This window comes from Panthera pardus, unplaced genomic scaffold (assembly GCF_024362965.1).
Source record: "Panthera pardus isolate Hobbes unplaced genomic scaffold, ASM2436296v1 HiC_scaffold_6, whole genome shotgun sequence".
NCBI classification, from domain to species: Eukaryota; Metazoa; Chordata; class Mammalia; order Carnivora; family Felidae; genus Panthera; species Panthera pardus.
The window spans coordinates 90,167,295-90,191,674 of NW_026526991.1; the positions used below are offsets into that span (position 1 = coordinate 90,167,295).

Genomic DNA, 24,380 nt, shown 5'->3' on the forward strand with positions numbered 1-24,380 from the left:
TCTGAACTGTCCACATCTGGCTTGAACTCGTGAACTCCAAGATCATGACCTGAGCGGAAGTTGGTCGCTTAACCAACTGAGCCACCCAGGCACCCCTTATGTTTTGATAATAAATATAAAAGTAAAATATGAAAGTACAGGTTAAGTATGATTTCACTTAGGGACAAAAGTACCACAAAAAAAGGATCGCAAAGAAATATACCAAATGATTATTAGCTATTGGACCTCAAGGGTTTTATATTATGTGAGAGACCCCCTCCCCCAGATAATATGTTCTTTATCTAAAAGTTGCCATTGTTTATGTAACTCAATATGTCTTTCTCCTTGTGCAGATAATGACCTTTATGTCAAAGTATTTTTCTGAGAAACTAGTGAAACTTTTAGGGCCTAGTATGTGTGGAACCTAGCATCTGTAAAACATATTTTAAAAACAAGTAAAGTGATTAGTATTGATCGACAATGTGTTATGGGCCAGGTGTTGCTCTAAGCTTTGGGGATAGAGCAGCAAATGAGACATATAAAAGTCCATACCTTCGTAAAGCTTGTATTTTAGTGGGAAGACACAATGATAAACAAAATATGTACATTATACAGGATGTCAGATAATGATAAATGCATGAAGACTACGGTGAGAAGTAAGTCAGCCAAGAAGGACAGGCATGCTGCAGGAGGGGCAGTGAAAGACTGGTGGCTATTTATTTATTCATGAGACAGAGAGAGCATGAGCACAGGGGAGGAGAAGAGAGACAGAGACAGAGAATCCCAGGCAGGCTCTCCACTACCTGCACTGAGACTGTGAGATCATGACCTGAGCTGAAATCAAGAGTCAGAGGCTTAGCCCGTTGAGCCCCCAAGAGTGGTGGCTATTTTAAAAGAAGGTTAGGTTTGGCATTCTCTAGCAGATCCTTTGAGCGAAAATCAGGAGAGAAGCATTCACAGAAAAAGCAAAACATTTTCCCCCTAGTCCAAAGCCATGTGGTTTATTGGGGGCTGGCACCATGCGGGCTGTAATGGGTAGGAGGAGCCCCGTGCCTCAGTCCTCAGCGGCGTTGAGCTGCATGTCTCCTGGTCTCGCAAAGCTCTCCACCGCAGTCTTTGGCCGGGGAGCTGTAAGGCCAGGCAGGCCTGGGAAGGGACTTAGGGGGCTCCACCGAGCCCCGATCCAGCTCTGCAGGCGGAGCATCACCACCACCATCCTCACCTGGTCTTCAGTGACTAGGTGCCAGGACTCGAGCTGCTGTGGGCTGTACTTCACCTGGTTGCGGAGCTCCATGTGCTCCGCAGGTGGACCTACTTGGCGCACTTGAACTTCCTCATCGCCTTGGGCCTTCTGATGTGCCCGTGAAGCTGCGCCACCACTTTGAAGGTCTTCCCGCCCATCTGGCAGAAGTGGGGCCGACCCTCCTGGTGGCTGCGGGCCATGTGCCTCAGCAGGATCCCTTTTAGGGGAAGCGCTGCTTGCCGAACTCACACCTGAAGGGCCTCTCGCCCATGGGGGTACAGTTGTGCTTGTCTGGGCTGGCTTGGGGTACAGAAGGTCTTGTCACCGAGGTGGCACTGGAAGGGCTTCTTGCTCGTGTGCGTGCTCAGGTGCGGGTCGAGGCCGGCCTTGTAGAGAAAGGCGTGGCTCCAGAATTCACAGACACACGGCCTCTCGTTCCTGTGCTTGGCCTTCATGCGCATCTGCGGGCCATTTCTGCCAGAGGCCCCACTCCTTGCACACAAACAGCTTCTCCCCGTAGTGCTTAAAAGGCTCACGCAGCTGCAGTTCTCTTGGGACATGAACATTTGGCACAGACGGGACGGGCATGGAGCTTGGCAGCTCTATGCAGCTTGATCACGTACCTCTTCGAGTCCTCCTTAGTGAACTGCTGGGTGCAGGAAGAACACGCAGAGCACATCTCCCCCGTGTGGGACGCCGGGTGCAGCTGCGGCTCCAGCCTCCGGTGGAAGGTCTCCCAACGCATGGAACCTGAGAAGACCTGTTCCCAGCCGTTCATATAATTTCGGGCTTCATGCTCCAAGAGTTTCTCCTGTTCCAAAAAAAACCCTGTGCACATTTGGGACATTGGAAGAGTTCCTCCCCAGTGTGTTTCCTGTTGTCAATTTTTAGATGCTATTTGCTAAGGCACGTTTTGGCAGAAAAAGGAAGGTCTTGAGTGTCCCCTCTTTCACCTGTTTCTTACCTGCCTTGAATTCAAAGTAATTTACTATGCCAAAGTGGCAGATTCTGAGGTGGCACTTTACGATTTCTTTCAAAGGAATATACATACTATCTAGGATTATAGGTGCTGGGTGCCTATTTTTATGGTACAGAGTAGAGTGGGGGGACAGCACCTAGAGAAAGTATTTCAAGCCTAGTGAAAAAACCCTCTGTGTGTTTGAGAGCTGACAGGGAGGTCAGGATAGGACAGCAGTCAGAGAGACAATGATGGCATAATATGTGTTGTAGAATGCTTGGCCTTCCTAATTGAAAAATATAAAGAGGGGCACCTGGGTGGCTCAATCGGTTGAGCTTCTGACTTTGGCTCAGGTCATGATCTCGTGGTTGGAGAGTTTGAGCCCCAGCTCGGCCTCTCTGCTGTTACCAAGGAGCCCACTACAGATACTCTATCCCCCTCTCTCTCTGCCCCTCCCCCCGCTCTCAAAAAGAAATAAAGCATTAAAAAATATCAACATCATTAAATATATATATTTATATTTATATACATATATAAATATATACTTATCTGTATATAAATACATATACATATATTTATATGTATATAAATACATATAAAGAAATTCACAACGTATACAGGAGACCTGCTTAGAATTACCAAATAAATGCTTAATATACTGCTACTAGCCCAGAATCTTTTATGTTTACAGTTGTTTGATAAGTATCTCACTACAAAACTCTTAATTATTTACCCAATTTTAGGATAAAAAAGAGGTGTGCATGCATCTGTAATTATGAAGACAGACTGAGTGAATGCACTTTGCAAAGGCAGGCTCGATCTAACTCACAAATGGATGAGAAACCATCTTAGCACTATGCACATTGGCTATATCTCTGGACTTTTTAATTCTCTTATTTATTATTATTTTTGTTTTTGGTTTAAACATGAAAACTGCTTATGCTTATATTTCTAAATATCTATTATAAAAGTCAGTATCTAACATTGCTCCTTTTAAAACACAATTATAAAAGCATTTCTTATATCACCGTTGAATTTATTATGTTTCAGTGATATTTTGTTCCTTGTACGATAGGAAGTTAATAGGCTTCATGAACTGTATCTAGAATACAAGTTGTACGGGTAGCATATTCCAACCTCTAAATGCCTTTCATGTCAGCATGAGAGATACCATCAGGCATTTGAAAGCTCCAGCCTATTTATAAAGATACCATCAAAAACTGCCTGATGTAGCTGACTTATGAATCAATTATCTGAACTACACCAAGTGATGTATCTATTCTGAATTTTAGAGTCATATATTTGAAGCTAAACTACAAACAGATAAACTATTCAACAGCCTATCATGATTCTTATCTTCATGTTTATATCTGTCAAATGTAGGGAGAATAAAAGCAAAATCTGAGATTTTACCGGGAAGCTGTTAAAAAAAAATAAATCACACACGTACAAATTCTCTCTCTCTAACACACACACAGACACACATACACACAGACATGTACTTGACAATCAAATTACCTATGACCTGAGGGAAAATGAACACACAGATCAAAAAGTAAAATTAAAAATTTTTAAATAAGGTTTATTAATTTTGAGAGAGACAGAGAGAGAATGGGGGAGGGGCAGAGAGAGGAGGGAGAGAGAATCCCAACCAGGCTCCACACCGTCAATGCAGAGCCAGACACAGGGCTCAAACCCACAAACCGCGAAATCATGACCTGAGCTGAAGTCAAGAGTCAGTCGCTTAACTGACCGAGCCACCAAATAACCCCCAAAAACTAAAATTTAAATAAAATCAAGGACACATGAAGGATTACTATTGTTGCAAACAGGAAAACTAACAATAGGTAAAATTTATTCTCTTAAGTTTTATGTCTTAAATGGCTATTTCAGTAAACAGAAATGCTGTTGCTGTTCTAAGAGTTACAAAGTCACTGGATATGGAGAAGAAATGGTCCTGTTTCATCCCAGATGTTGTTGAAAATAAGCCAAACTTAAGAGAGATGTGTGTCCTTTTTGCTTTGTTTTGTTTTTAGGTGATACTTCAAAAGACATTCAACTTAAAAAGTTACACTTCATTTGTAAATGTTAATTTACACTTTCATTGCTTTGTCTGATAGTATTCAGATTTTAGGGAAGACCCATCAGAAACAGAAAAAAACTTTTAATGTTTTAAAACTTTTTTAATGTTTACTTTTGAGAGAGAGAGAGAGAGAGAGAGAGAGAGAGTGAGGGAGAGCAAGCATGAACAAGTGGGGGAGGGGCAGAGAGAAGAATCTGAAGTCAGCGCAGAGCCCAACGTGGGTCTTGAAACCACAAACTGTGAGATCATGACTTGAGCCAAAGTCAACACTTAACTGACTGAGCCACCCAGGCACCCCAGAGAAACGGAAATATTAAGATAACAATGTGTTAATATAGACTGAGAAATGTGGTTACTTTAGTCAATGATTTATTTTCTAAACACAAAAACCTGTGTGAGACACCAAGTTAATATCAGAAGTTTGCTCTTCTGCATAGAATTGTAATAAAAGAAACTCAAAACATCTTACTGCTTCCTTGAAAAACAGTGACCGCCAAGGTGAGTGAAAAATAAGAGGCAGTTAGGCAAAAAATGCTGATAAAGGCGTTTGGAGTTTAATACAACATAAACCAAGGCTTCTGAAGTTATGTTCCCTATAGCAGAATCTCCTGGGGGAAGGGGGTAGATGTGAGGGGATAGAGTAAATTTAAAGTGCAGAGTCCGGTGTATGGAATTATTGAATCACTATGTTATACACCTGAAGCTAATATTGCTTTGTGTGTTAACCAACTGGAAATTAAAGAAAAACTTAAAAAAAGGCAGAGTCCTGGGCTCCACCCTGGATTTACTAAATTAAAATCTGTGGGCATACCCTAGGATTTAGTCTTAATATGTTTTTTTTTTTTATTATTTCTTAGGCTCACTGGAGCTTGAAACACCTTTTCTGTTAAAGAAGGAATCAAGAAAGCTGGCATGATAAGCAGGAGACAGGTCAAGATGGCCTAGGCTTCACGATAAGGGATTTGGTGTTTATGCTTAACATGGTGGGTGGCCATTGGGCAGGGGAATGATGTCCACATATTTGTGTTTTTAAAATACTATTCTACCTGTAGTGTAAATAAGGGCAATGTGAAGAAAAGAATGGAATCAGGGAAACCATAGTCAGGAAGGAGGTGGTTGTAATGATCTAGCCCCAAGATGGTCATGGGTTGCTCTAATAATAATTAAAACAATATTAAAAGCCATAGCTAACCCGTACTGAGCTATTATGTACCATAAAAAGTGCTTTACAAGCATTTTCTCACTTAAATTTTAAAACTACCGTATGAGGTAGGTGGGAGCAATTACTATCCTTATACAGACAAAACAGAAAATCTCAACTCAGTTATCAAGTACTTTATATAATTAGCAAGTGGTAAAACAAGGATTCAGATTCCACATGTCAGACTCAGCTGCCTATGTTTTTTCAACTTTTTTTAATGTTTATTTATTTTTAAGAGAGAGAGAGAAAGAGAGTGCGAGTGGGGGAGGTGCAGAGAGAGGGAGACACAGATTCCGAAGCAGGCTCCAGGCTCTGAGCTGTCAGCACAGACTGACGCGGGGCTTGAACTCACGGACCACGAGATCATGACCTGAGCCAAAGTTGGATGCTTAACTGACCGAGCCACCCAGACGCCCCTCAGCTGCCCATATTTTTAATTGCTGTGTTACTGTGTAAGAAGCAGTGAAGCAGCAGATTAGGGAACCACAGAAAAGACAGAATTTGCAGGATCGATAGTTGCTTATATGACAAAAGAGATAGGGAGGCCTGAGATGAGGCCTGGAACTTGGGATGGATTGTGATATTCTTCGCTGGTGTCAGCGAATACGGTAGAAAGAAAGAGAATATATTCAGTTTTGGATTTTGAGTTTATGATGTCTCTGGAACATCTATGTAGGTACGTCCAATAGGCAGATGAATATAACATTTTGGAGTTTGTGATACAAATCTCTGTAGTATGTATTTATAGTATGTAGTATAAGACTGTAGTATGAAAAGTCAGAGGCACGTAGAAGAAACTCAAGGTCTAATATCCAAATCCTTGAATACAGTGAGAAGAAAAGAAGGCTTACAGCAAAACATTAAGAGCACTAACAGGCAGGGAGGAGGAAGTGCCTAAAACTGTTACCATATAATATTTCCAAACTGGGTCTCTCTGAGAGTGAAAGGAGACACTGGTAATAATTACAGTGAGGTGATGGGCATAAGTGGGTTCTGACCCAGGTCGGCCAGCACATAAAGCCACCCTTCTCTAAGGAGACTAAGAAATGAGCATTTTAAAAGGCAGGCAGAAAGCCAGCCAACAGTGTTAGCATTGAATACAGGAGCATTTACAATATCCCTGTAAGGCTTATGTGTGCATAAACACATTTGCTCTCAGGAAGCCCATAATTTAAGTTGTGATTTCCGTCTTCCCAGTGTGGACACTATGAGTGGGAAAAATCACTTACAGAGTGTTGTCTTCTCTGGCTTCCCTAAGTGTCACATTCCACATAAAGATAAAACTTCTACCTGGATTTAAATGATTATTTCAGTGAAAATTTCATCTACTTTTCTTTAGAGTTCTTCATTTGTTGTGAAAACTTATAATAACACATATTAGTTTTTGAAAGATGTTAAAATATCTTCATTTTTGGAGAACCGCTTAAGGAACGACGATGAAGATTAGGCTGCCCCATTTGTCATCTGTGATCTGGAAATGATCTCATGTTTACAACCCCTGGAATATTTCTACAGATGACTGATGCCATCTATCGTTATTTATTTTTGCATTTATTTCAGAGCAGTTTTACAATCCTGATTTCAAATTGTGGGTTAAGCCTTATTTCCTTTTGGTGTTCTGATGTGAACTTACTGATATGATTTTCTTACAATTAAAGGAGACTTAATATTCTCAGGATCATTATGTCTTTTATTAGAAGAGGAATATCATCACCTAGTTACTCTGCTCAATTTCCTCTCACATAACCATTTCCAGCACACTCTAGTCAAATAGACTATTGTTTTTCCTTTCTCATTCCCTATAGTATTGGTGGTTATTCTTTCCCACATAGCACTTGGGCCTTTTTTTTTTTTTAAGAGAGCGAATAGGGGAGAGGGGCAGAGAGAGAGGGAGAGAGAGAACCTTAAGCAGGATCCACACCTAGTGTGGAGCCCCACGCAAGACTCAATCCCACGACCATGAGGGATTGATTCAGCTTGAGCCAAAATCAAGAGGTGGACTCTCAACCAACTAAGCCACCAAGGTGCCCCATCACAAGGGCTATTTTGTAACTTTCTCTTAACACATGAAATATTCTTTGTTAATCACGCTGGTTTATTCTATTATAGATATACTCAGGTTTTTATAAATATATACATGGAAAAATTAATCTTTGATATATGTATTTTTGTCCATAATAATATTGTGAGGTCCATAATGGTTCAGGACATTAACATGTGTAGTTTAAGAATGTAATAAATACTCAATAAACATTTATTGAAGGGATTAAATTTCAGGATTATTCAAGTGTAGAATAACACCTTGTATAAAGTAGACACAGAAATTTTAACTTGGCCTTCATAACGTACTGTGGTAGGTTGTAGAACAATGCTTGATATTAAAATGCCCTGCTCTTTTTTCTGCATTATCAAAATATCTCACAAAGTAATTACAGCAAATTCTTCTAATTTAAAGTTTATTATATCCTTAGAAATATTGCAAAATATAACAAAAGACATTATATAGGTCTGCCTTTGCACAGAAGTAATCAGAAAGTATTCTGTCTCACATATATATTAAAAACAATATAAAAGTCTAGAGCTGCAAAAGAAATACAGTTAAAGATGAGTAAGAATGTAATAAAAATTTAAGTATTTGATATGTGATATGAAATAGATGACATTTGTGAACTTCCAGAGCATATTTCTTTTGATGTAACAAATGTGATGTCTTCAATACTTGATGTTGTCTCATAAATCAAAGGAAAATAATACAGCAGCTACTCCATATAAAATGGATAAGGTTCACAAAGAAGAAAATATAAATAACCAATGAAAAAACAGATCAAAAATTATTCAAGTTTCTAGTAACCAAAAAAATTAAGATAAAAATAGTGAAAAGATTCAGCCTGGTCTATCACATGGGTAAATGTTAAGATGAGAATAATACTCAGTGAAAAAACCAGGATAGTGAGGCTGGCATTTCCTGCACCTTGCTGGTAGCATACACATTTATTAAACTTTACAGGAAATTAATTTGTCACTATGTATCAAGAGTCTATGCCTGAAAAATCTGATTTTCTCTATGTGCATGGTATTGTGTAGATTTAGTACATTTTATTAAAAAATAAACACATTAAATACACAATAATGCTTTATATAACTCCTCATTATTCACTTTTTTCTGACATAATTGTTTAATTATTATTAAATTTAGAGAGGGAGTGGACAGGAAAATATATGTATATTCCCTTTTTTCAAATTTTTGTGCAGTCCTATGATTTTTCTCTAAATATTCAGATTTAGAACAGTCCAAACTCTATCAAAAAGTAGGTTAGTTTAAATTTCTACAATAGTTTCTTTTAATGTTTAAGTTATTTCAGTTATGTTTTTATGTGGAAAGGAGAAATGAATTCTGATTTTCTTGTTCTACTATGCATAGTTACAGTCCACTTGATTACACACTGGAAATTTATGCAAAAATTTGTTTTGAAGTTTAAATAATATGTTTTTGAGTAGATCTATACTTAAAACTATAGAAATTTTTTTTCCATAAGACCCTTTGTTCGGACCTGGGTCAGAATTATCGGCAGCATTTTATTCATTATGTTTCTAATTTTTAAAAATATAAAGATCACATTTACTTCAATTCTTAGTCAAAGCTGGCTTTGTGGTAAGAGCTCTTACTTTCCCTGGGATATTCTTTCATTATTTCAGTGGAATATTGTAAGGATCAAATGTACTACTTGGAACTTTTAAATTTCTAATGATGTTACAGGGCAAGATAGAAATAATACATAGGGCAATTATTCCTCTTTAACTCCTTCAAGATGCAAAGAGGTACACACATACAACTCAGTCTTTTGAAATAATATTTGTATTTTTTTTTGCCATGATATACTTAGTATTTCAGGATTCATTTTACAAATTGTTTTTATCTAATGGGATTAGTAGGAAATTTTAAGGTATTCAACTAATTATCCAATTAATTTATATTACTAATTTTATAGATGTGTGTATTTAGCATAAATGTTATTTCTTATTTCATTTTTATACAATTAAAAATTCCACAAAGTGAATTATAAAATTATATTTCATTATTTTAACCATCGATGTGATAATAGTTTTTTGACATAATCATCTTAAATTGGTCATTTTATTTTGCGTGTATTAACACTTATTTAATGAATGCTCTGTAGTCACATATTTATGTTTTTTCAATTTTTGTTATAATATATACTGCAATTATATGTGTTATGATACACCTAGTTTTTCGTAAGATTATTATACAGGTAGGATAACATTCTGGAATAGGAAAAAAGTCAAACGATTGCAATGTTTTAAGATTTTTGATACTTATTGCCAAATTACTTGCTAGGTAAGTCTTCCAACTTACACCATTTCCAGTACTGTTGAAGGTATAACAGTATCTTTGCTTATCCATTATTTCTTTGGTTTTACAATATCTTCTGCATTTGGGCCTTAGGGGACTTTTTCTTACTACAAAATTCATTTTCTACATTTGAGAATATTCATTCTGCTACGGAAGAAAGGAAAATGAATAGAATAACTTACATGTTTAACTTGTGCGGCTTAGAAAGATAAAGTAGATCATATATCTGTGAATATAGAAGGGGATGGGAGAAAGCAGAAATACCTAACTAATATTCACAAGGCACTAAATATACATGAGGCACCTGGGACACTAAATATTCATGACATACTAAATATACATGAGACATTCAATATCCTTGCAATCTTAATTCAGCCAACATTTGATGACTGCCATCATGGCCCCGTGAGTCCTCTGCCCTTGCAAGAAACATTCAAACCTCAGTTTTTGTCCTTGTGTCCATCCCGTCATCATACCACAAACACTACACACCCAAGAGCCAGGTAGTGCCCTTTTGATTTAATTGCATTATATCCTAAGCCAGTTAAGCACCCATCTCTGTCACTCAGCTTTGTGCTGTGTGCTCTAATTTAACTCAAGTCATTCAATTTGTTCAGTGAGCCTTTCCATTCCCTGATCTCTGGGGGAGGTTGTCTGGTAGCATACTTGTACTTGGAGGTTACCTTTGTATTAAGATAATTTCTCACATGACATTTTCTTACCTTCCCACTTGTAAATTTAAATACTTTTAAATACATTTTAAGCATTATTAGGTGTTTGTGTGAAGAATTTTAATAACATACAGTGTTAACCAATAGAGAAATGGGAATACATGTACTAATGACTGTGTAAATTTACACAAATTATCTTTCATCCAGTAATTCAACTTTTAGTAATTATTCTGCAATGTTTGCAAATGTACACAAAGAGACTTGTGTAAAGTAATAGTAAAACCTTTAAAATAATGTAAATATCTATTAAGAGGTAAAAGAATACTCTGAAGCCGTTAAAAAGAGATCTCAGAAAATATATGGAATTTAAAATAGAAGGTATAAAAGTGTGTGTAGCATGTTCCTATATGTATAAAAAGAAGACATAGCTTTATTCAACATACACTTTTGTGAAATCTTATACGTTTGTGTATTTGTGTGTGTGTGTCTGTATTAATACCTGCAATTTTTCTGACAAACACACAAGAAGGCTCATATACCTATGGAAATGAAGTGGAGGTCTGAAATGGAAACAAAGATCAGTATTTTATATTTCTTTGTTTACTGTTTGTTTTCTTATGGAGTGCATGTACTATTATAATGATGATAAGGATAATAGACTTAATATATAAAGTAGTAGTTGTAAGACCAGAGTCTGGAGTTAAGATGCCCCTAATTGTTTAGTTTCATGACCTTGGGCTGGTTACTCAAAATCTCTGTGCCTAAGCATCATGTAAAATGTCAATAAAAATAGTTCTTAATTCCATAGAATTGTTAGCTCAGAAAAAAAAATTAAGAAGTGATTGACACCTGACAAACATCTAATAATAATCGATACTATTATTTCATAGAATGCAAAGTTATATAATTACATTTTTGTTGTATTCCTCAGAGAAATATGACATTGTAATGTCTCTTCCCTTGATAAACATTAATGTAGATTCTAGAAATAAAAAAAAGGTGGGGTAAAGACAAAATATAATTGTAGCTTAAAATTTGGTAGGTATGGTTGAAGGAAAGGAATTAAAGGAAGAGGAAGGAAAAAAGAGAGAAAAGAAGGAAGGCAAAAAGGAAGAAAAAGGAAGGAAGGAAGGAAGGGACTATATTTTCAGTAGGCAGGGTACTAGATTCTAATGTTATCACTAATATATAGTTTTGGACAAGTCACTCACTTTTTTTTACTCAGTTAAGAAATATGTAACATACAATCTATATTTTTACAAACTTTTAAGTTAGTACAGTATTGTTAACTAAAAGTACAATATTGTACAGGTGATTTTTAGAACTTTTCCCACCTTGGAAAAGTCACCATTTTTATAAGATTTTTTCCTGTATCTCATGGGAGTTCTGGGCATTAAGGAGAGCAGTAGTGAGAGTATGTTTTGAATGGCATAACGTGCTATACAAGAGTAAGGAATCTTAGTATTTTGGTTGTCGTATTCTTGGCTTTCTGTTGGTGCACCAGAGTTGGCTGCTTAATAGCAGTTTTAAATATTGATAAAACAGTTCCTTCCTCACTCTGTAGTAGTATAACTGCTATAGTGGTGAACGGATGATTGCATTATGTGTAGTTAAAAGTGACAGTGTTTGCAAGAAAGTTCCTTTAAAATGTAGTTTCATTTTGGATGTATCCATACGTAAGACAGAACAAACAATTCTAGATGCCTTCTTTGCTACTACTGAGTTACCAGAAAGCATGCAAAATGCATTAGCTGCTATTACTAGAATAATCTCATGGCGTATGTATCTCATATGGGGATTAGGAAGTACATAGGAGAGGGTGCTCACCGCTTTGACAAGTGAGGATGAGAAGCCAAGGGTAATGGATGGCTGTCTCTGCTTGGGAAGAATAACTCTCTGCTATTTAGAATGAAACTCTTTTCTCTTCCTAGGCCTCAGTATACTTTCATCCTTTCAAGCTGGGACCACATACTTATGTAGTAAAATTAAGGTTATAAGACACTTAGATCAAGTGGAATACTTTTATAAAAGTACTCACTGAACACAACCATAAAAGAGATGAACACCTACTGTGGTTGCCACAAAATAAACTATACCAACCAATAATTTAACTGTAGTCGAGAAATAAGAGTGGTTTTATTATTAGTGGAATATATATTTCTTTAAGAATTGAGAACTTGGAATTAAAAATAGAACAGATGCCCTAGCACTCATGTAATCCATACATTCACTAGGTTTTAATTAAATCTTATGCACATACTACTTGCAAAAAGTAGTTTTGTGGTAGCTATTGCATGTATGTTTCCAAGTTTATGGTTTCACACATACTAGGACCTAACAGTTTCACTAGTTCCTAGGAGAAATACCTTGACATAAAGGTCATTAGCTGCACAAGGAGGAAGACATAGTGAGTTACATAAGCAACTGCAAATTTTAGATAAAAACAGATTACATGCATGTGTCATTGTCTCACATAGTAATAAGAAACCCTTGATAGTCTCTCAAATTCCTATAAACTGAGGTTATAGTTGGGGCTACCCATGGATATACCTAAGCCTGCAGGAAGGAATCATGTCACCTCTAGTATAAAAGAGGAAGGATTGAGAAAATAGGCACCATGGCATCTGACCTATTCTCAAAGAATTCACTGCCAGTGAAAACACATACAACTGATGTGTTTGGTCTACTGTTGGTGTAGGTGACACTCCATCTGGAGACTCATTTAGCACCTACGTTCAAAAGAGTCATCAATTTGGAGTCTATAAAGCACTGAAAAGCAATATTTTTCCTAAAATGTCTTAAATAAGTTGGCAAATAAGCTCACAAATAAAAGAAAGTATACAACCTGCCACAGAGCCAAATATGTTAAAAGTCCACCTACCTTTGCTAACTTCCTTGAAGTCCCAAACATTACAGAAGTCCCCAGCCCTGACTAACATTTTGGATTTCATCCAAAACATCTTTTTCTCTCTGAAAACACTAATTCCAACTTCATAATATTCTCTCTTCTTTCTTTTATATTGTTTTGTAGATTGATTAATCACTCTCTGATAAGGCAAACATCAGCATCCATTATCACAAATGACTCAATAGTTTCAGCTAGAAACTTCCTTGCAAAACAGAGTGAGGGGTAGGACACCTGAGTGGCTCAGTTGGTTCAGTGTCAAGACTCCAGAGTTTGGCTCAGGTCATAATCTCATTGTTCCTGAGTTCAAGCTCCAAGTTGGGCTCTGCGCTGACACTGTGGAGCCTGCTTGGGATTCTCTCTCTCTTTCTCTCCCTGTCTCTCTCTGTCCCTCTCTCTTTCTCTCAAAATAAATAAACTTAAAAAAAAAAAAAGCAGAGTGAGGAGGAAAGAGTTTGCTCTTTGTCCATGACATATTAGTGGTATAAAAATGCCTTGTGCCTGTAAGTTTTCTCTTCTTTTGGTTTCCTTTCCTTTTTTCCCTTTAATTTCCTATTCTTTTTTTCTCCTTTTCTTTGCTCATTTTCTTTATATCCTTTCTTTTCTTTATTGTTTTTTCATTGTGTAGAGCACAAAAGATTTCGCAGGAGTGAAACTGTAAATTAGCCATCACTTAGAATAAAGTCAATAATCCTTACCATAGCCTGAAATGCTGTCTACCTTATATGCCCGTGCCAACCTACTGGACCTCATCTAGTTACAGGTTGCAAAGCCCCTGAGAAGCAACTGAAGTTAATTCTTGGTATTAGGGTGGTAGTAAATACTGTAGTCATATGAACTCCATTAAATATACCCAAAGCACACGCACACTCCCTCTTTGTGTGTGTGTCTTTCTCTTTCTTTCTCCACTCCACTTCTTTTAGTTCATTCTTGAGGGATGCTTCTAAGGAGTAAATGGACCGTATAAAAAACTGAAAGAAAAAAATGTGGAAAAAATAAACAAACGATCCTTGGATTTCTGGGATCTAGAGAGCTGCTTCACAGGAGGTTGTGAAGATATTGAGGCTGTTTTTCTGCACTCATTTCCCCCTGTTCTTTGAATCTTTCCACCTTCTATTTGTCTCTGTTACTTTTACATATAATGCTTACTGGGTGGAAAAATTTAGACACACCTCTTTTCAAATTAGAGCTTCACACTTACTAGCTGTAAATTGCCTTTCTTTGTTGCTATTGTCACATGTTGAAAATAAAAATAACAATGTCTATTTCATAGGTTTGGAGGCATTAAATCAGAGAGTGTATATAAAGTCCTTCATGTACTGTAGAGCAAACAAAAACTGGTCAATACATGTTTCTTACCTCCTCACTTACTTTTCATTATTAGAATATATTTTCCTGTAAAAGTCTAATATCAGGAAGCTACACTAAAAGGAGAAGTTTTGTCAGTGAATTGCTTGTCCTGAGAGACTTCAAATTTTAAGCTTTCTAAGTAATAGAAAAGTATCCAATTTATTCTATATTAAAGGGGATTCTAAAATGTTTGAGCGGGTAGAATCGAGATATAATTTATTTCAGTGAATCTTGTGTGTTGGAGAGGATAATACTTGAATATTCGGTTCTGTTAGTCACAAAGCTTCTTTCACTGTATTCTTGTCAATAAAATCATTTAAATATATGAAACATGAAGGCAAAGTGAAATATTATGGTTTCCAAATCTTTACCTAGTTATAGATTATCAACATCTTAATACCACAGTTTTATTTTATACACGATGATGTTTTATATCCTGCACTAGACACCATAGGAACCGTTAATCTCCATTTCTAATAAAACTTCATAACTAGTTAAGTGCAGTTGTTAAATAATTTCTTTTTATAGTAAAAGCTTTTACAATTAACAAGCCAGACACTGATTCAAGTCATTATCAATTTCTCTGTGATTATTATAGCTTCCATAATAATCTGCACTCTATTAACATGGATTCAGCTGCACTTTAAAGAGCAGCGTCATTAGCTTTGGTTTCACAAAAAGATGAGAAAAAAGTTGGCTTTTAAGTTCATGGAGTCTCAGAGTTGCAAACTAACACCAAAGCTCTCGAACCAAAGACATAGACAAACAATATTGTGTTTAATTTTGAATATGACTTGTCTTTTGTTCTGAAACCAACTCTGAGGGCTTGTGCCCATTAATATTTTTTACACTTGTCTATTTCTCATTTAGATTTCAAATTTGAATAAAGTGACACTTAGACACTCATGCAGTTACATAGCAGAAAAATCACTTAGTTATAATTCATATTTATCATGCAGAGAGAAAAAAGGGTCCCAGAAGGAGAGCCCATGATTTAACAGTAATGCATCAGATATATTGTAAATGTGGTTGCGTCTAGACAAATAAGGAGAGTGTAAAACAATAATTATATTATATAAATGGAGTAGATGAAAGTTCAAAACACAACTAAAATCTAGAAAAGAGCATGCCTTTCCAGGAGAAGATGAAAGAAAAATATGAACTTCATGTATTGTTACATATACATTTCTATGGTAGGGACTTTCAGTTCCAATGTGGAGAGAGTAGTTATCAGTGGACCAGCATTCCCATCTAGTATAGATAAACATAAATCAAATACATAAAATAAAATAAAATAAAAATGAATAAAACACATATAGCATAAAATTCAGAAAAAGAATCTGTTTGAAGGAAGTAGATAGTTGCTGAAGTAAAAAGAACTAGAGAGAATTCTGAAGGGAGGAAAACTCAGAGATAAGGGATGGCTCTTCAGTGCTTACAGCCTGGGGCGTCTACCAGACTCAGGCATTTAAAGTAGCTGGATGAGAAAGGACAGGGAAAACAGAAGAATTATGGACGGGAATTTAGACTCAAGTACCTAGCTAAATTTCCTTCAGTACATTTGCCAAATGCTGAAGCTACATGGAGTGCAGGGGTAAAAGTTTAGCAGAAAAATTTTGAAGAACATGAGAGTGTTCACCATTCTCAGGAGGATAGAGACTAGAGGTTTTTACTGGTAGAAGAAAGATGCACAGAATACATAGTATTTTTAGTGGAAAACAAAAACAAAAACAAAACACAACACAACCTGGGAAGCAGTATGAATCAGAGATGGATTGAGCCTTACTAGAACTTCAACCCAGCTTTGATTTATCATAATGTCTGGTAAGATTAAGATGATCAGCTGCTTCTCTATGTGAGCTATGAAATGAAAGAGAGAGCTTTTCTGGCTACAGAAAATAACATATGAAACATATTACACAAATTACTATAATATTTTAGAAACACAATGTCTGGAATTCAATCAAAGATATCTACTGAATATAAGAACACAGAATGATTGAAGTAATAAGATGGAAAACAACAAATCATGAAAACACTAATTAGAAGAAAGCCAAACACCAGACAAAATGGACTTAAAGCAAGAAGGCTTTAAATTGTTATATGCTTATAACACAGATTCAAAATATGAAGGATAAAAATTGATAGGAAACAAACAAAAAGAGCCAGACAAATGTACAATCATAATGGAATATTGTAATAAAAAACAAAAAATGAGGAAATATGTAGAAGACTTTATTGTAATTAAGAAATTCAAATTTTTAGACATACAGATAGTATGTGGATTCTTTTCAAGAGCATATATTGTATTTCCCCAAGTTAACTATACCCTGCATCATTAAAAAAATAATTTAAATTATTGAGAGCATGGTCTCAGATTATAGTGAAATTAATCAAAGAGATAATCAGAAAATTCTCAATGGCTCAGAAATGAAACAAAATACCAGTAAATAACCAAAGGGTCATTGAAGGAAATATAATGGAAATTGGAAAAAAGTTAAAGCAAATGGAATGATGATATGACTCCTAAAATAATTCTAATGTCACACAGATGCACTAAGGAACACTTCCTAAGTTTCTCAGGTCAATTAAGCCTGAAAAAGGAATTTAAAAGAAGAAAATTACTAACAAATGTTGCTGAGCAAAGTAAAGGCAAAATAAATCTCAGCAAAAAAATAACCATAAAATTTAGAAATATATATTATATGTTTATTATATGCATATTTATTTATATGCATAAAGTATATATATATATATATATATATATATATATATATATATATATATAATGAACATTTCCTTAAAATTTACTATATATGTGATACACACACACACACACACATATATATGAAAAACTGAGAAACTAATGTTTATTTTAGGATTGAAAGGTTGGTTTAACAGAAAAAATAGTCCATACAATTCATCACATTTAAAAAAAGGACCAAACTTGTTCAATCAACTTGACAGTTACAGAAAAGATAGTTGAGGGGCACCTGGGTGGTTCAGTGGGTTAAGCGTCTGATGTCATCTCATGGTTCATGAGTTCGAGCCCCAAGTCGGGCTCTTTGCTGACAGCCCTGAGCCTGCTTCAGATTCTGTGTCTCCATCTCTCTTTCTGCCCCTCCCCCACCCACGCTCTGTCTCTCTCTCTCTCTCCCTCTGAAAGCAAATAAACATTAAAAAAAAAAAGGAAAAGATAGTTGACAAATCCAATACATTTTCTACAGTGTACCCTCTAAATCAAGCCACAAAAAAAAAAAAAAAAAAAAAAATTCTAACAATCAGGAATAGAAGGATACTTCCTTAACCTGAAAGAAAATTTCTACAAATAACTTGTACAAAACAGAAATATATATTTGATGAAGACTTATTTAAAAGAATGGCACCTGCTGTTGATTTGATTTGTAAATATTGATTTGAACATGTCTATACACAAAATGTCATGAACATGAATACTCATATCAGCAATTTCTCAATAGCCACAAACTTGAAATCACTTCCAATGTTCAGATATACTGGAATGTATAAATCGTGGTGTATTCATCCAATGGAATAGGGTACCATAATAACAATGAGTAAACCACACTTACCCACAATGACATGAAAGGATGATTACACATAGTAACACAAAGTGATGACATGGAGGAATCTCACAAATATAATTTGAGTGAATGGAGCCTAACACAAAATGTATACACATATTATGCACATTATATGCTATTGTAAGTGAGGAGAGTGCATAAACTTGGGCACTGTAGCTGGAAGACAATAAAAGGAGTTTTGGGGGTTTGGATAATAAATTCATTTTTTTGTCTGGGTGCCAGTTACCTTATGGTTTCATTTCTGAAAATTTATCAAGCTGTACGCTATTACACTATATACTTTCCATGTGACTTTATTTAAATTAAGTTTATTAAAAATAACATAAGGATTCTGAAGGAATAGTGTTATATACAAAGTGCATCAGATTTATAGGGTAATTTTGTTTTGTAAAAGCATAAGAGGAAAGATGATCAGCACACTTATTTTGTGTAATTATTTTCCATAAGAAGAAACTACTTCTTTTGACCCTATCTCTTATGTGTATGTATATGAATATGTAAATGTAAATGTATATGCATATACATATGTATATGTATATGCATATACATATGTATATGTATATGCATATACATATGTATATGTATATGCATATACATATGTATATGTATACATATACATATGTATATGCATATGCATATGTATATGTATATGTGTATGTATATCTCTTTCTGATGCACAGATCATTCCTCATTTCTGTGAAAAAAAATGCCATTTTAAGATGAGGCAACCCAATTACTATCATCAAATCATAATTTGATGACACATAGGCCAATACAACCTAACAGAGAACTCAGAACAGACCCATAAAATATGTTCAACTGATTTTTGACAAAGATGAAAATGCAGTTCAAGTGGTAAAGAGCCTTTTCAATAAATAATGCTGGAGCAAGTGCGCATCCATAAGAAAAAAGAACAGAACCTCAACGCAAATCTCACACCTTATACAAAAATTAACTCAAAATGAATCATGAACATAAATGTAGAATTAAAAACCATAAATTTTCTAAAACAAAAAGGAGAAAATCTTTGGGACCTATGGGTAAGCAAATAATTTTTAAGCTTGTTACCAAATCACAATCCATAAAAGAGAAATCTGATAAATTGGATCTCAGCAAAATTTAAAAGCTTTACTCTGTTACAAGAAAGAAAAGACAGAAGAGTAGATTTTGGAGTCACATATCTGACAAAAAAAATCCTTTTATCTATAATACATAAAGAATTTTCAAATGTCAACATTAGAAAACAAAATATTCTAATTAGAAAATGGGCGAAAGATATATGCAGACATTTCACAGAGAGGATATACAGATGGAAAATACACATTTGAAAATATGCCCATCATTGGCCATTAGAAAAAGGCAAAACAAAATCACTTAGCGTTCACAAAATAGAGAATAGGAGAAGAAAGCTACACAATGCACAAGAGGACTCTTAAAAGGTCTTTAGACATAGGGGCACCTGGGTGGCTCAGTCGGTTAAGTGTCCAAGTCTTGGTTTCGGCTCAGGTCATAATCTCATGGTTCGTGGGTTTGAGCCCCGCTTCAGGCTCTGCACTGACAGCTGCATAGCCTTCTTGGGATTCTCTGTCTGTCTGTCTCTCTCTGCCTCTCCCCTGCTTTCTCTCTCTCTCTCTCTCTCTCTCAAAATAAATAAATATTTTTTTAAAGGCAAAAAAAGGTGTTTAGATGTAGTCAGCAGAACAGTGATCAATTGACATGTCTGGGGAAACTATTCACAGGGAGGACAGAAATGTGAAGGTATTAGAGAAAGTGCACATGGTACTCACACAAGGCCAGGAATAGTGCTTATTCCCACCAGTCAGACTAGAAAATTTTATAATTCACAGGTAGAGAATGGAGAGGGGTCTAACAGTAGTGAATAATTCACTCTAAACTAAATACTACTCTAGTCCTGTAAAACAAACTTAAAACGCAAGGCACAAAAAGATCAAACTATTTGTGAGTTACTTAGTGTATCCCAGGAGGAGACTCAAGAATATTTTTAGGAATATGGGGCACTTGAGTGGCTCAGTCGGTTAAGTCTCTGACTCTTGATTTTAGCTCAGGTCATTATCTCAGGGTGATGGAATGGAGCCCTGCTAATCCCACACTCAGCATGGAGTCTGCTTGGGATTCTCTCTTTCCTCTCCCTCTGCCACTATGTCTCTCTCTCTCTCTCAAAATAAATAATAAAATAAGCATTAAAAAAATATTTGTAGGAATAAAAAAAAAATCCAGCACCCAACAAAGTAAAATCCACATGTCTGGCATCCAATTAAAGATGATCAAGTATGCAAAGATTCAAGAAAATGGGGGTGGTTCAGTCAGTTAAGTGTCGACTCTTGATTTTGGTTCAGGTCATGATCTCAAGGTTCATGAGATCAAGCCCATGTTAGGCTCTGTGCTGACAGTGCAGATCCTGATTGGGTTTCTCTCTCTCCCTCTCTCTCTGCCCCTCTCCCGCTATCGCTCTCTCTCTAAATATAAATAAATAAACATTAAAAAAAAGATTCAAGAAAACATAAGCCTTAAAAGGGGGGAAAATACCACGCAATTAAGGCTGAGAATGGACATGCATGTTAGCTTTAGTAGAAAAGGATATAAAAACAGTTGTGCTAAAATACTTAAGTAGAGATATACATAAGATAATAAAAAGACCCAAATAGAATTTCGAAGATGACAAATACACTGTGTGTCATTGACAGCAGATCTGACATTGAAGGAGAAAAGAATTAGAGAACTTGAAGACACAGCTACAGAAACCTTCCAAAATGAAATACTCAGAGAAAAACAAAAAATAAAATTGTAAAAAATGAACTTTGGACAACTTCAAGAAACCTAGTATATGTATAAAGACGATTTCCAAAAGAAAGGAGAGAACAAGGAGGCAGAAAAAATATTTGAGAAATAATAGCTACAAATTTTCCAAATTTGATAAAATATATTGTCATGTTTTCCAAGAAGCTCAATAAATCTTAATCACAGAAACATAAAGAAAATTAACCAAAGCACATAATCAAATTGTTGATAATGAATGATATAGAATTTTAAAAGCAGCCAGAAGGGGAAAAAAATCATGTTACAGAAAATGGAGCTAAAAATGATAGAAGATTTCTTACTGGGAGTAATGCAGCAAGAAGAAATTGAAGCAGCATCTTTAAAATACTGAAAGAAAAAATATACTGGCAACATAGAATTCTATATCCAGCAAAAATAAATTTTGCAGAGGAAAACCAAAAAAAAGAGTCTGTTTCAGACATAAAAAAACGAAAGGAACTCCTCACTGGCACACCTGTCAATCAGAAAGAAAATGATAGCATGGAGAAATCTGGATCTACACAAAGGAGTAACAAGCACTGGAAATAACTACATGGATAAATATGTGACTTTTTTATTATTTAAATCTCATTAAAAGGTAATTGCTTAAGTGAAAATAATAGTAATGTGTTTTTGGGTTTATAACATGTGCAGCATAAAATATATGACATTAAAATATGTCACAAAGGCCAGGAGAAGAGAAATGAAAGTATACTGATGTGAAATCCTTATACGACGTTTTTGGTGATATAATAGCACATAAAGGTGGACTATACCTTCATGTTAAAGTTGTACACTATAAACCCTAGACCAAGCAAGAAAATAACGAAAGAAACAGAGATAAAATGAATTCATAAAAAAATACTGGTTAATCTAAAGATAGAAAAAGAGGAAAAGATAAAGAATGGATGAGACAAATAGAAAATAAATAGCAAGGTAATATAAATTTACACATATATAAATACATTAAATTAAAATTATCTAAATATCTTAGTTAAAAGCAAAGATTGTCAGATTACATTAAAAAGCAAGACCCAGCATGTATATTGTAAAGAAGAATCCCATTAAAAAAAGAAAGAAAGAAAGAAAGAAAGAAAGAAAGAAAGAAAGAAAGAAAGAAAGAAAAGAAAAGAAAAAAGAAAATACACATAACTTTTAAGTAAAAGGCTGGAAAAAGGCATAGAATACTTGCAGTAATTAAAGGAGACTTAGGTAATTATATTAATGGCAGACAAGTGCCATTTAGAACACATTCACATACACATAATACACACATACCCTTCACGCTACACAGATTTTATACCTTTATAAGAGAGGCAAGAGTTTTGAAAACAATGTTCTATATGCTTTTGCTTTTCTTGAGCCAGAAAAGGTCTTCTGAGATTCCAAAATCTTGGCTTTGGTTATGAAGAACCAAGGTTTGGAAGAACCAAAATCCCAGAGTCTATAACACCAGTCAGGAGGCAGAGAAAAGAGTAAGAAGGTGTGCTGACATAAGAGCAGATTTCCCACCAGTAGAAAAGGAGATAATGGTGCATATAGCTTGTGGTGAGGAAAGACATCAGAGAGAAAAGAGTTAGGGTGTTGTCGTTGAAGGAGAGGAAAGTATGTGGGCACAGCAATTAGGGAGAGCTAAAAGTTGATTGCAAAGTTGTAAGAAGACAGCAATGCCCTCCTGAGTGCTACAATTAAAAGTTTAAAGTGATAAAAGAAACAGCAAGTGCATAATAAGTAAAAGGAGGGGTGTGTGGATGGCTCAGTCAGTTAAGGGTCTGACTTCAGCTCAGGTCATGATCTCACAGTTGGTGAGTTGGAGCCCTGGTTCAGGTCAGGCTCTCAGGCTCTGTGTTGACAGCTCGGAGACTGGGGCCTGCTTCAGATTCTATGTCTCCCATTCTTTCTGCCCCTCCCCCACTCTCTCTCTCTCTCTCTCTCTCTCTCTCTCTCTCTCTCTCAAAAATAAATAAATAATAATAAAATTAAAAATACGTGAGTAAAAGGAAACTTGGTCTGAAGTAAAAGTATAATCAGCAGGATCATGTTTGTGATATTAATGAGAAGGTGACTCTAAGTCTCAGTAAACTTCAAATATTTAAATTAAATTAACAGTTGTCCAGAAGCAATTTAATGTTAAAATTCAGAGTTCCTGAAAAGTCAATCACCGTGAATGTTTTCCATCAGGAGAAACTTATTTAAAATAAGTATATATGAGGAAAAATGGAGCTTGCTTTCCCTGAGCAGTGTTATTTTAGGAATTTGTTCTATGTGGTTAGATATTTTACATACCAAATAGTCATCATGGCTATTATGGTAACATAATAGTGAACCACTTGGAATCATCAATGAGGTGCTGGGGTGGTTAATTTACATGTTTTACATTTTATCCTTTTCCACATGAGTCAAGGAAAGTATTTTTATCTCCATTAAACATATGAGGAAACTGCTACCCAGTGACATATCTAAATGGTTTGACTAGAAAGTGGCAAATTAGACTCAAAGTATTCTAACTCCAAGACCTCACATTCTTAACAGGATGACAGATTATGAACCTGTAACTAATAAAACTGAAAGAAAATAGCATAGCGAAAACAATAGTTTCCTACCTGAACAATATCAACACTTTTGCACGTGCAGTCGGCGGCAAAAGTAATCTATTCTACTTTCCAGGGACTATTAGTGAGAGTTCCATCTGGAATTTCTGAGATTTAAATTCGACCACCGGGCTAATCTTCATTTCAATCTCCTACAACTTTCTCTTCCTCAAGCTGAAACAAACATTCTGCCCAGCTGGTTCTTCCCAGGTCCCATTTCTCTCCATCCTCTCCTGTTTTTACTCAGTATCACTTCTACTTTGCCCATAGTCTGAGCCTGATTCCTGGCTCCTGTTCTGAGCACAAGGACTGTATCTGGTTCCATAGCCCCTCTCCAACAAGTTGAGATCTAGGTAGGGTCATTTGGTTGCAAAGAATGAATGAGAAAGAGACTCATTCAAGCAACTTAAATAAACATGTGATTTATAATTAAGAATCCCATGGGCAGAATCTGGAAGAATTTCTTCAGTAAGTGAAATAGCTCTGGAAACCATTTCTTTCTCAAGAAGTGAAGATGTTAGATATTAGTGAAGATGGTTTCGCTTGAATCCTCAGTGGAGTGAGCTGTGTGTTCTTGGAAGATTGTTTCTTTTCACTCTTCTGTAGAA

At 35.6% G+C, this 24,380-nt stretch overlaps 1 protein-coding gene and 1 pseudogene across 1 annotated transcript in view; one reads left to right on the plus strand and one right to left on the minus strand.

Annotated features, from left to right (window-relative positions):
• RERGL (RERG like) overlaps positions 1-24,380 on the plus strand; it is a 50,797-nt gene that overhangs the window by 21,020 nt on the left and 5,397 nt on the right. The gene's annotated exons all lie outside the window — the stretch shown is intronic.
• Positions 873-10,307, minus strand: LOC109268557 (telomere zinc finger-associated protein-like; annotated as a pseudogene).